Here is a 13,541-nt window from a genome sequence, read left to right as displayed (position 1 = left end):
GGGCTCAGTAGTTGCGGCACACGGGCCCTAGAGCTCCGGGGCTTCAGTAGTTGCAGTGCATGGGCTTAGTAGTTGCAGCACACAGGCTCTAGGGTATGCACACTTCAGTAGTTGTGGCATGTGGGCTCAGCAGTTGTGGCTTATGGGCTGTAGAGCGCAGGCTCAGTAGTTGTGGCCCACAGGCTTAGTTGCTCCGCAGCATGTGGGATCTTCCCGAACCATGGATAGAACCTGTGTCCCCTGCATTGGCAGGTGGATTCTTTTTTTTTTTTTTTAATTTATTTATTTTTGGCTGCGTTGGGTCTTTGTTGCTGTACGTGGGCTTTTTCTAGTTGCAGCAAGCGGGGCCTTCTCATTGCAATGGCTTCTCTTGTTGCGGAGCACAGGCTCTAAGCACGTGGGCTTCAGTAGTTGTGGCACACGGGCTCAGTAGTTGTGGCTCACAGGCTCTAGAGCACAGGCTCAGTAGTTGTGGCACACGGGCTTAGTTGCTCCATGGGACATGGGATCTTCCTGGACCAGGGATCGAGCCCGTGTCCCCTGCGTCGGCAGGTGGACTCTTAACCACTGTGCTAGCAGGGAAGTCCAGCAGGTGGATTCTTAACCACTGCGCCACCAGGGGAGTCCTGAGCTGTTTGTATATTTTGGAGATTAATCCCTTGTCGGTCGCTTTATTTGCAAATATTTTCTCTCATTCTGAGTGTTGTCTTTTCATTTTGTTTCTGGTTTCATTTGCTGTGCAAAAGCTTTTAAGTTTCATTAGGTACCATTTGTTTATTCTTGTTTTTATTTTCATTACTCTAGGAGGTGATCAAAAAAGATATTGCTGCAATTTATGTCAGAGAGTGTTTTGCCTATGTTTTACTCTAAGAGTTTTATAGTATCCGGCCTTACATTTAGGTCTTTAATCCATTTTGAGTTTATTTTTGTGTATGGTGTTAGGGAGTGTTCTAATTTCATTCTTTTACATGTAACTGTCCAGTTTTCCCAGCACCACTTATTGAAGAGACTGTCTATTCACCATTGTATATTTTTGCCTCTTTGTCATAGATTAGGTGACCAGAGGTGTGTGGGTTTATCTCTGGACTTTCTATTCTGTTCCATTGATCTATATTTCTGTTTTATGTGTCAGTACCATACTGCTTTGATTACTGTAGTTTTGTAGTATATTCTGAAGTCCAGGAGCCTGATTCCTCCAGCTGTTTTTCTTTCTCAAGATTGTCTTGGCTATTCATTGTCTTTTGTGTTTCCATACAAATTGTAAATTATTTTGTTCTAATTCTGTGAAAAATGCCATTGGTAATTTGATAGGGATTGCTTTGAATCTGCAGATTGCTTTGGGTGGTATAGTCATTTTGACAATATTGATTCTTCCAATCCAAGAACATGGTATATCTCTCCATCTGTTTGTGTCATCTTTGCTTTCTTTCATTAGTATCTTATAGTTTTCTGTGTACAGTCTTTTACCTCCTTAGGTAGGTTTATTCCTAGGTATTTTATGCTTTTTGTTGTGATGGTAAATGGGAGTGTTTCTTCAATTTCTCTTTCTGATCTTTCATTGTTAGTGTATGGGAATGCAAGAGATTTCTGTGCATTAATTTTGTATCCTGAAATTTTACTGAATTCACTGATGAGCTCTAGTAGTTTTCTGGTAGCATCTTTAGGATGTTCTATGTACAGTATCATGTCATCTGCAAACAGTGACAGTTTTACTTCTTCTTTTCCAATTTGTATTCTTTTATTTCTTTTTCTTCTCTGATTGCCGTGGCTAAGACTTCCAAAACTATGTTGAATAAAAGCAGTGAGAGTGGATATCCTTGTCTTGTTCCTGATCTTAGAGGAAATATTTGCAGCTTTTCACAGTTGAGAATGATGTTGGCTGTTGGTTTGTCATATATGAACTTTATTATGTTGAAGTAGGTTCCCTCTTTGCCCACTTTCTGGAGAGTTTTATTATAAATCGGTGTTGAATTTTGTCAAAAGCTTTTTCTGCATCTACTGAGATGATCATGTGGTTTATTCTTCAGTTTGTTAATGTGGTGTATCACATTGATTGATTTGCGTATATTGAAGAATCCTTGCATCCCTGGGATAAATCCCACTTGATCATGGTGCATGATCCTTTTAATGTGTTCTTGGATTTTGTTTGCTAGTATCTTGTTGAGGATTTTTGCATCCATGTTCATCAGTGATATTGGCCTGTAATTTGCTTTTTTAGTGATATCTTTGTCTAGTTTTGGCATCAGGTTGATGGTGGCCTTGTAGAATGAGGGTAGGTTGTTTATTTGAGATTTTTCTTGTTTCCTGAGGTAAGATTGTGCTGCTATAAACTTCCCTCTTAGAACTGCTTTTGCTGCATCCCATAGGTTTTGGACTATCGTGTTTTCATTGTCATTTGCCTCTATGTAATTTTCAATTTCCTCTTTGATTTCTTCAGTGATCCATTTGTTGTTTAGTAACATATTATTTAGGCTCCATGTGTTTGTGTGTTTTACAGTTTTTTTCCTGTAATTGATTTCTAATCTCATAGCGTTGTGGTCAGAAAAGATGCTTGATATGATTTCAATTTTCTTAAATTTACTAAGGCTTGATTTGTGGCCCAACATGTGATCTATCCTGGAGAATCATCCATGTGCACTTGAGAAAAAAGTATATTGTGCTGCTTTTGGATAGAATGTCCTATAAATATCAATTAAGTCTACCTGTTCTAACGTGTCATTTAAGGTTTGTGTTTCCTTATTGAATTTCTGTCTGGATGATCTGTCCATTGGTGTAAGTGAGGTGTTAAGATCCCCCTCTATTATTGTGTTACTGTTGATTTCCACTTTTATGGCTGTTAGCATTTGCCTTATATATTGAGGTGCTCCTATGTTGGGTGCATATATACTTACAATTGTTATATCTTCTTGGATTGATCCCTTGATCATTATGTAGTGTCCTTCCTTGTCTCTTGTAACTGTCTTTATTTTAAAAGCTATTTTGTCTGATATAAGTATTGCTACTCCAGCTTTCTCTTGATATCCATTTCCATGGAGTATCTTTTTCCTTCCCCTCACTTTCAGTCAGTTGTGTCTCTAGGTCTGAAGTTGGTATTTTGTAGACAGCATATATATGGGTCTTGTTGTTGTATCCATTCAGACAGTCTATGTCTTTTGGTTGGAGCATTTAATCCATTTATATTTAAGGTAATTATCAATATGTATGTTCCTATTGCCATTTTCTTAATTGTTTTGGGTTTGTTTTTGTAGGGTTTCCCTTCTTCTTTTGTTCTCTTCTCCTTAGGCTTGATGACCATCTTTAGTGTTGTGTTTGGGTTGCTTTCTCTTTCCTGTGTGTGTATTTGTTGTAGTTTTTTGGTTTGCATTTCCCATGAGGTTTTGATATAACTATATATATATATATATATATATATATATATATATATAGTTATACACACACACACACACACACACACACACGGTTGTTTTAAGTTGCTGGCCTCTTAATTTCAAATGCAATTCCTATTTCCTGCATTTGTACTCTCCTCTTCTCCTGGTTGCTGGTTTTGATATCATATTTGTGTCTGATTGATTTCCTACTTTTACTCTAAGTTTGCCTTTACTAGTGAGCTTACCCATTTGTGATTTTCTTGTTTCTAGTTGTGCACCCCCCACCCCCACCACCTAGAGAAGTTTCTTTAGCATTTGATTCAAAGCTGGTTTGGTGGTGTTGAATTCTCTTAGCTTTAGCTTGTCTGTAGAGCTTTTGATTTCTCCGTCAAACTGAATGAGAGCCTTCCCTAGTAGAGTATTCTTGATGTAGGTATTTTTCTTTCATCACTTTAAATATATCTTTCCACTCCCTTCTGGCCTGCAGAGTTTCTGCTGAAAAAGCAGCTGATAACCTTATGCGGATTCCCTTGTGTGTTATTTATTGCTTTCCCCTTGTTGCTTTTAATATATTTTCTTTGTATTTAATTTGTGTTAGTTTGATTAATATGTGTCTCAGCCTGTTCCTCCTTGGGCTTATCCTGTACCTCTTTGTTAAACATTTCTTGTATCTTCTTGGTTTGTGCCTCCATTATTTTTCTGAGATTTTGGATCATCTTTACTATCATTACTCTGAATTCTTTTTCAGGTAGATTGCCTATCTCCTCTTCGTTTAGTTGTTCTTGTAGGTTTTTATCTTGCTCCTTCATCTGCAACATATTTCTCTGTCATCTCATTTTGTCTCACTTACTGTGTTTGTGTTCTCCTTTCCACAGACTGCAGGATCACAGTTCCTCTTGATTCTGGTGTCTGTCCCCTGGTGGGTCCAAGGGCTTGTGTAGGCTTCCTGGTGGGAGGGGCTGATGCCTGCCCTCTGGTAGGTGGAGCTGAGTCTTGTCCCTCTGGTGGGCAGGGCAATGTCAAGAGGTGTGTTTCAGGGTGGCTGTGAGCTTAGTACGACTTTAGGCAGCCTTTTTCTTTGCCTTTGTGGTTAGTCTAGTTTCACTTGCTCAGAGGGCGCCACATGCAGTGGCCTTGCACCTAGCACTTAAGACGCGAGTTACTAGTGTGAAATGGCTGCACCAACACCTCAATTCTGGAAAGTAGTTTTATGATATTAAGATAGGGAAGGCTTTCCCAAGGAGTACATTAAACCCAGAATACCTAAAGGGAAACATTGGTAGATTTGACTACAAAAAATTTTTGAAATAGCAAATAGCAAAAAGAATAAAGTTAAAAGACAAATGGGAAGGAAATATTTGCAACAAATATCAAAGGATTAACATCCATGACATATAAACAGCTCCTATAAATCAATAAGATATCATGAGGGAGAAAATGACCAAAGATGCAAAGACTGTTCCTAGAAAAAAAATATAAGTGGCCTAAAAACATATATGTGTATGTATGTATCTCAGAACCTCACTAGTAATTAAGGATATGTAAATTTGAATAAGATAATATTGTTTGGCTATCAAATGGGAAAATTTTTAAAGATTAAAAATATGTGATGTTACTTGTAATCACATAGGCACTTTAATCCCTTCCCCAGTTGATGTTTGTCTAAGTTGTCATATAAATTGCATCTACATGTGTTGAAAAGGTCACCAGACACTTTTATAACTTGAGCTTTAAACAGTCAAACATATTTTAAACAATCTAAATGTGAAAATAATATGTTACATTTATCTAGGTATTTACTATTATGGTTGTTAACACTTCATTTCCTTCTGAGCATCTGAATTTCCATCTGGTGTAATTTCCCTCCAGCCTAAGGAATTTTCTTTATAGCCCTTCATCTAGACTGTGTCTGGTAATAAACAAAACAAAGCAAAATAAAAGGACTTCTTAGATTTCTTTAATCACGGAATGTCTTAATTTGGCCTTTATTTCCCCTTGTAAGTCATCTCTCCAAAACTGATTCCCCTGCAGAGAGTCCTCAACTAGTTATTATTATTTTGTATTATTATTTGGTTCAGAGTTTTTATTGTAGGCAGTGGGAGGAATGGTCTGTACAGGGATTCTGCCATAGCAGAACTGGCCTCTGTTTCTAGCATCCCTGTGTATATTTTATTATCTATAAACAAAATGTTGTAATACTATGACACAGATCACCCACAATCCAATGCCATAAATTACATGATGTCTACAACTTATAAAGAACATGTTATTTCTACCCCCCTCATCCCAAATAAACATTTAAAAGTAATAGCCTTATGCACTGCTAAATATTATCATTGCTATTCATATTTTGATAACCGTAACAAATATGTCATAATCTTCATGTATCCATTTTTTTCTGGAGAGAACATCAGTTTTAATGAAAAATAAGGTATAGAAATAAAATATTTAAAAAATATGTGATGTTATTGTATTACAGTAAAGCCCAAACTGTGTGGTAGCTTGTGTCCAAAGATGGCCTCCAACAAAAATAAAATTCCTCCTTTCCCTCTATGCATGGTGCTCCTCACATCAAGAGGTGAAGTTTACTTTCTCCCCTACTGAATTTGGGCTGGCCTGTGACTGCTTTTTTCAATAGAATGAGGTGGATATGATGTTTCTGGGACTTCTGAAACAAAGCCTAATAGAATGAGTAACTTCTGCTTCCCTTTTTGCGAGTACGTCTTCTCTGAGTCCAGTTACTATGCTGAAAGAAACACAAGCCACATGGAGAAGTCATGTGGAATAGAGCCAAGACACTTCAGCTGCTAGCTCCAACTGAGCCTGCATCAACTACCAGACATGTGAGTGAGCATCTTCCAACCCACCATGACTTTGATCACTAAGGAACAGGACCCAATTAACGTTTTACAATACGATTAACAGTACTTTCTCTTTCCTAGTGAGGAGATGGCATAGTTAGGAGGGCCAGGAGATTATTAATAACCCCATACCACCAGTTTTTGAGGTGGGGCATTTATTTTGTTCATAGGGTTGGTCTCTGATAAGCCCCTGAACTGAACCCATGTGCCCATCAAATTGCATCCATGATGGGTCTAATCTATGACTGGGCTTTGAGACAGGCACCGTGCACTACAGCTCCAAGTAGACTGGATTGTGCTATCTGTTTCATACCTCTTACCTTGTTCTTTGCTCTGGGTGACCCGGCTATGTGGGACCTTGATCCACCTATGAAATAAACCACAACTTCCCACAAGTTGGGAAAATGAGTACAGCCTACTTGGAGCCCACTTACCTCATCTACTGTGCATGGGAAAGGAGAACTAGTAAGGAGCAAGTTCGAGCAGTTAGCTCCCTTTCTACCAGTTAGATGCCATCAGTGTTTGAAAGGGAAGTCAAGATGCAGTCATCCTCCAAAGGATAAATAATGGTCCCTCAGTATGTTCCACTGCCCTACATACACCTGAATTCTCCCGGCTTCTGGGTTAGGTAAGAATAATCAAGGAACCTGTGGATATCTGTTTTTTGCCTGCCCAATATCCCTTTTTCTATTGGAGAACTTTCCCTTCCCCATCCTTAATGGTTCTAGCAACATTATCGATCATGGTGCCTTACCTACCTCCTGGTGCAGGGGTGGAAAGGTGACCTAGGCCTAGACAATTGTGGTGCTTCCTCCTACTGTTCCCAGTAGTCAGTCAAATGAGTGTGCATGTGACACAATTATAGCCATTTGGAGTCACTACATGAGATGTGCTAGGATCATGGTTGGGGAGCAAGGCTCTGTCCTTTTCTGGAACTGAATGTTACGAGAATCATAAAGTCAAAAGCTGCATGTGTCCATCTTTCCTACCAGAGTTAGAGAACCTGCTTAACAATGAAACTACCACAGAAGAGAACAGTGTGGAGAGAGAGAAAGAGAAAGAGAAATAGGGCCTAACGACGTTTGAACACCTAGATCCAGCAGTGCTGATTCTAATAATAATCCTGAGACTTTTCAGTAAGATGAACCAATAATTTCCCTTTTTGCTTAAGGGAATTTCAAGCTGGGTTTCTGTCAGTTGCATCTAACGAGTCTTGACTAGCAAAGGGCACTACCTTTATCCTTCCCTGATGTCTATATCTTGAATTCTGTGAAAGGGAGAATGCTAATTATTCACCCTTATCCAGACAAAATATAATCATTCTTCAGAGGCCTTGATCATCAATTTTAGGAGAGGGTAAAGAGGGTGGGGCAATTCTCTTAATATTTCATATGGAGTATCTGAGAGTTAGAAAGAGAGATGAGGGGCCTTCTGATAATTCAGTAACTAGTCAATTCAAAATACATATTGAGTAGCTATTATATAATTAGTGTTATGCTTGCCATTATGTGAGAGTACAAGATAATCACCACCATCAAGTAAGGGATCTCAGGGTGACAAGATTTATACACATGTAATACCTAAATAGCCATCCCAGGCTTAACACAATTTACAGGCCAAAATAAAATACACCTGGTAGCATGTACCGTAAAAATTTGAGGAATTTCAGGATTTTCTGTTCAGATGATGGAAAACCTCAAAGAAGAGTCTTGGAAAGCATTAGCTTTTTTTTTTTTTCCAGCATTAGCATTAGCTGAAACAGGAAATTTTGCTCCTTTGGGCAAAGGGACAGGTGGAAATTGTGGAAACCACAGTTTATTCCATTCCTATTTGTATGTCCTCTCTATGCCCCATAAAGTCTGAAACCTGTTGCTGTTCTTATTTATATTTTGGTCTTTTCCACTCACTGTGTGCTCTTCAAAGACAAGAACCAGGTCACGTTCACCAGTGAGTCCCCAGCATCCAGTTTGTAGCTGGTATAGAATAAATGGCCAGTAGGTAGATGTTGAATGGAGGGATGAATGGATGAGGCAGCATCACCTAGATCTGAGCTCTTGGAGACCCACAGACCATTCCTGTTCTTACCTCCTTCCTACATTTCCTGTTTAACTTTCCTCTCCACCATATAAGTATGCGTAATATATATGTTGTTTGCCAGGATACAAGATGCGAATAGGTGCTGGGGAAGTAACAAATTAGAGTCACTTGTCCTACCTATTTCCCTAGGCCCTGAAGTCCTGGCTCTGGCGAGGGCTCCCTGCCCAGGGCCAGAAGCTGCTCTCTCTCTTGCCAGCTTGCTGTGCTGACAGCTATAATTGCTAAATGAACAGTCTGTGTTTCTATGTAGGCGAGAGGTTCTCGAAAGAGTATTTGGGCTCCTGCAACCCCAGGAAGGGAACACGCTATTGTGTAATCAGAAACTACCACCTCAGCAGAAGAGGTCAGCCCTGGATTTTCTATTACAGGAGGGGTAAATTTGGAACCTGGAGGCATTCTTGGAATTTTGGTTCACAAAGTACAGTGGAACCCTTCTCATCATTGGCAATGTGGACGAGCTTTGCTTTCAGAACGCAAGTTCCTACATAAACATAAAGGCTTGTGAAAGACAAATTGGGTAGTGGTGGTGCTTATGGGCTCATATTCACAACATGAATCTTTAAAGTTCATCCATAAATAGATACTTGCTGGACATGTGTATGTGAGGTAGAGAAATCAAGAATTCTAAAACATGACCATTAAAGAGGTGGCAATTTTATTGAGGAATAAATCAGGCAGTCACAACATGTAATTAAAAATGCCAGGCAAAAAATAAGGATCACATAATAGATGCAAGCACTAAGGAGAAGAAAAAAATCATTACTCCCAATGTCCTTAAAATAGATGAATTTGCAAATGAATATTTAGATCATTGAAATCAGTATAGACCTAAGAAACTTGTGGAGAAATTCGGAAACTATCAATATTTTATCAGCCAGCTCTAACCTCAAGTTTATTCTGCAAAGTCTCTTTATGTTAAAGACCTGTGGCCAAAAGTTTCTGGTCAACACGAATAATTGATAACATGTTCACCCCTATAGTCTTGATTTCTCATTAGTATAATCATTTATTACATAGTTGTATTTTAGTTTCTGATTGATCCATTTATAAAAGCTAATGTTTTAGCCTTCTTTTTTTTTTTTCTTTTTTTTGCAGTACGCGGGCCTCTCACTGTTGTGGCTTCTCCCATTGCGGAGCATAGGCTCCGGAACTGCAGGCTCAGCGGCCATGGCCCACGGACCCAGCCGCTCCGCGGCATGTGGGATCTTCCTGGACCAGGGCACAAACCCGTGTCCCCTGCATCGGCAGGCGGACTCTCAACCACTGCGCCACCAGGGAAGCCCATCACTTGTATTCTTAATTTGTGTTAGTTTGATTAATATGTGTCTCAGCCTGTTCCTCCTTGGGCTTATCCTGTACCTCTTTGTTAAACATTTCTTGTATCTTCTTGGTTTGTGCCTCCATTCTTTTTTCTTTTTTTTTTTCTTTTTTTTGCAGTACGCGGGCCTCTCACATTGCGGAGCACAGGCTCCGGATGTGCAGGCTCAGCGGCCATGGCTCACGGGCCCAGCCACTCTGCGGTATGTGGGATCTTCCCGGACCAAGGCATGAACCCGTGTACCCTGCATCGGCAGGCGGACTCTCAACCACTGCACCACCAGGGAAGCCCTGTGCCTCCATTCTTTCTCTGAGATTTTGGATCATCTTTACTATCATTACTCTGAATTCTTTTTCAGGTAGATTGCCTATCTCCTCTTCGTTTAGTTGTTCTTGTAGGTTTTTATCTTGCTCCTTCATCTGCAACATATTTCTCTGTCATCTCATTTTGTCTCACTTACTGTGTTTGTGTTCTCCTTTCCACAGGCTGCAGGATCACAGTTCCTCTTGATTCTGGTGTCTGTCCCCTGGTGGGTCCAAGGGCTTGTGTAGGCTTCCTGGTGGGAGGGGCTGATGCCTGCCCTCTGGTAGGTGGAGCTGAGTCTTGTCCCTCTGGTGGGCAGGGCAATGTCAAGAGGTGTGTTTCAGGGTGGCTGTGAGCTTAGTACGACTTTAGGCAGCATTTTTCTTTGCCTTTGTGGTTAGTCTAGTTTCACTTGCTCAGAGGGTGCCGCATGCAGAGGCCTTGCACCTGGCCTGTCCAGAAATAACACATATTGCTTCCATTTACATTTCATTGGCCAAAGCAAACCACATGTTCATGCCTAACTTTAAAAGGGAAGGAAAAGTACAGTCTACCATGAGTCTAGAAAAAAATACTGGAGTATTTGTTAATGATCTTAACGAGAGGCCCAGGACCTATTTGCTATGGCCCATTTGGTTGTCACCCCTAGTCAATGCCCATCCAGTGCCCCAGGCCCCTCTGTCTCTCTTTGTTCTTGGAAGAAATTTCCATTCTTTCACCCCTATTCACTCATCCTACATTGGCTCTACAACCTGGCTCCTGCTCTCTGCGTTTCCCCTAAAATGAGCACCCAGGTATAGGATCCCTACTTTTGCCTCTCATTCTGGTCTCTACCTTTTGGCTTCAGCCCACATAAAAATCAGAAAGACTTGCTCTGCCCACATGTCATGCCTGGAACCCACCAAAGCTAGATTAGTCCTTGTCTGTCCCCCTTCTGATAGTGGAGGTTTAGATACTCAGAGGCCCAGACTTGCAGCTAGAGGACAAATACCAAAGCTGTGTCCAAGGAAGGGTGCCAGGGCTGAGGAACTTGGCCAAATCTAGCCATCGTGCAAGGAGCCAGAGCCAAGAAACAGGATCCTGAGACAAGGTCAGGGAGCCGGGGAACATGAGAGCAAAAACCAGCAGGGTGAACACTGAAAATAGAAACTCCGTAAACAGGGTCCCATATTCACACTTTATGGTTTTCTAATTAAATCTCTTTAATCAAACTAATGCCTATGCATGTTTTACAAAATCAGTTGGTTTTCCAAGACTTCCAATGAAAATCACCAGTCCCCTCCTCCATCCTTGAGGCAACTTTTTCAACCTTTTTACCTTTTCTTTTGATAACCTTTTTTTTTTTTTTTTTTTTTTGCGGTACGCGGGCCTCTCACTGTTGTGGCCTCTCCCCTTGTGGAGCACAGGCTCCGGACGCGCAGGCTCAGCGGCCATGGCTCACGGGCCCAGCCGCTCCGCGGCATGTGGGATCCTCCCGGACCGGGACACGAACCTGCGTCCCCTGCATCGGCAGGCGGACTCTCAACCACTGCGCCACCAGGGAAGCCCCTTACGTTTTCTTTTGATGTATCCTCATGTATTAATAATTTGGTTATATATTTATTCTTGGATTTTTTTAGACTATCTATTTAGTCTATCTAATGCCTTTCCACTGTGAAATAAGGGGAATTAGCTCTCTTACGCCACTCACTACATACTTTCCCTCTCCCTGTCTTCCCAGTGTGAATCCATATTCAGGGCCAACATGATTCTGACCATGCAAATATTGTCATAGAGGCAACAGGGCATAATAAGAGTAAGAACTCTGGAGATAACAGTATCTGGATTTGAATCCTGCCTCCACCTTTAGCTGTGTGTGATAGGCTAAATAATGTCTCCTCAAAGACGCTGATGCTCTAATTTCCAGAACCTGTGAATATTTTACTTTACATGGTAAAAGGGACTTTGCAGTTGTGATTAAGTTAAGGATTTTGAGATGGAGCAATTATCCTGGATTACCAGGTGTGCCCAGTGTAATCACCAGGGTCTTATTAAGAGGAAGGCAGAAGAATCAGAGTCAGAGAGAGAAGAGGTGAGGATGGAAGCAAAAGTCAGAGGGAGAGAAAATGCTACACTGCTGGCTTTGAAGATGGAGGAAGGGGCCACGAGCCAAGGAATGTAGGTGGCCTCCAGAAGATGGAAAAAGCAAGGACATGGGCTCTCCCTTAGAGCCTCCAGATAGAACGCAGCCTGCAGACACCTTGATTTTAGCTCATTGAAACTTATTTTGGACTTCTAGACTCCAGAACTGTAAGATAATAAATGTGTATTGTTTTAAACAATTAAGTTTGTGGTAATTTGTTACAGCAACAAGAGGAAATGAACACACTGTGTGACAAGGTATTTAACCTCTTTGTCAAAGATTTCTGATCAGCAAAATGAGCTACTGTGAGGATTAAATGAGTTAATAAATGTAAAATATTTAGAATAGCGCCTGGCACGTAGTAAGCACTATGTGTGTATTTGCTATTATCGTTTGTAGCTAAGCCACCAAGAGTAGTATAATTATGTGCCTTTTCTTTTGTCTTTTTCTCACACTTATAATTCCCTCTTAGTCTTCTATGAATTTATCACTAACTAATCCGCAGCTATAAAATTGCCTGTTGATATGGCCATACATATAGCTGACATATCCATTCCATTTTTTTCTGGGAGACATCACTCCTGGAGTCCCAAGTTCTCTTCTCCACTGCAAGCAGGTTGCTCTCTAGGACTGTTGCACAGCTACTGCCCCTTCATTGTCTTTCTGGGGATTCCCTTCATTTTTGTCTTCTGTTAGATCTCCCGCTTTCCTTGGTTTTGTGTCTTCCTCTTTCTTCTTCTTCTTATGTTATTTATTTATTTATGGCTGTGTTGGGTCTTCGTTGCTGTGCGCGGGCTTTCTCTAGCTGCTGTAAGTAGGGGCTACTCTTCGTTGCGGTGCGTGGGTTTCTCATTGTCGTGGCTTCTCTTGTTGCGGAGCACGGGCTCTAGGCACGCAGGCTTCAGAGTAGTTTAAACCACTCTGGTTTAAAGCTTCGTCTGATTAAGTAGTTTAAACAGAGCCTACAAGGAATGCTTAGCTCCTTCAGAAAAAAAATTACTTGTCTGCCTACTAGCCTCCACCATACCCTCCAGAAACACACTTTCAAGCATTGAAAGAACACTATCAACAGAGAAAAGGCAACCCACAGAATGGAAGAAAATATTTGCAGATCATATATCTGATAACAGATTACTGTCCAGATACATACAGAACTCGTACAATTCAAAAGCAAACAACAACAACAACAAAACCAACCTAACCTTAAAATATGCAAAGAACTTGTATAGATATTTCTCCAGAGGTATACAAATGTCCAAAAAGCACATGAAAAGATGCTCAACATCACTAATAATTAGGACAATGCAAGCCAAAACCACAATGAGATACCACTTCACATTCATTAGGATAGCTATTATATGAAAAAGAAACAGAAAATAGAAAGTGCTGGCAAGGATGTGGAGAAATTGGAACCCTTATGCACGGCTGGTGGGAATGTAAAATGGAGTAACCTCTGTGGAAAACAGCAGTTC

The sequence above is a fragment of the Aethalodelphis obliquidens genome, unplaced genomic scaffold (assembly GCF_003676395.1).
Source record: "Aethalodelphis obliquidens isolate GAN/ISIS:26980383/991018 unplaced genomic scaffold, ASM367639v1 scaffold40, whole genome shotgun sequence".
NCBI classification, from domain to species: Eukaryota; Metazoa; Chordata; class Mammalia; order Artiodactyla; family Delphinidae; genus Aethalodelphis; species Aethalodelphis obliquidens.
This window is presented reverse-complemented; position numbering follows the sequence as displayed.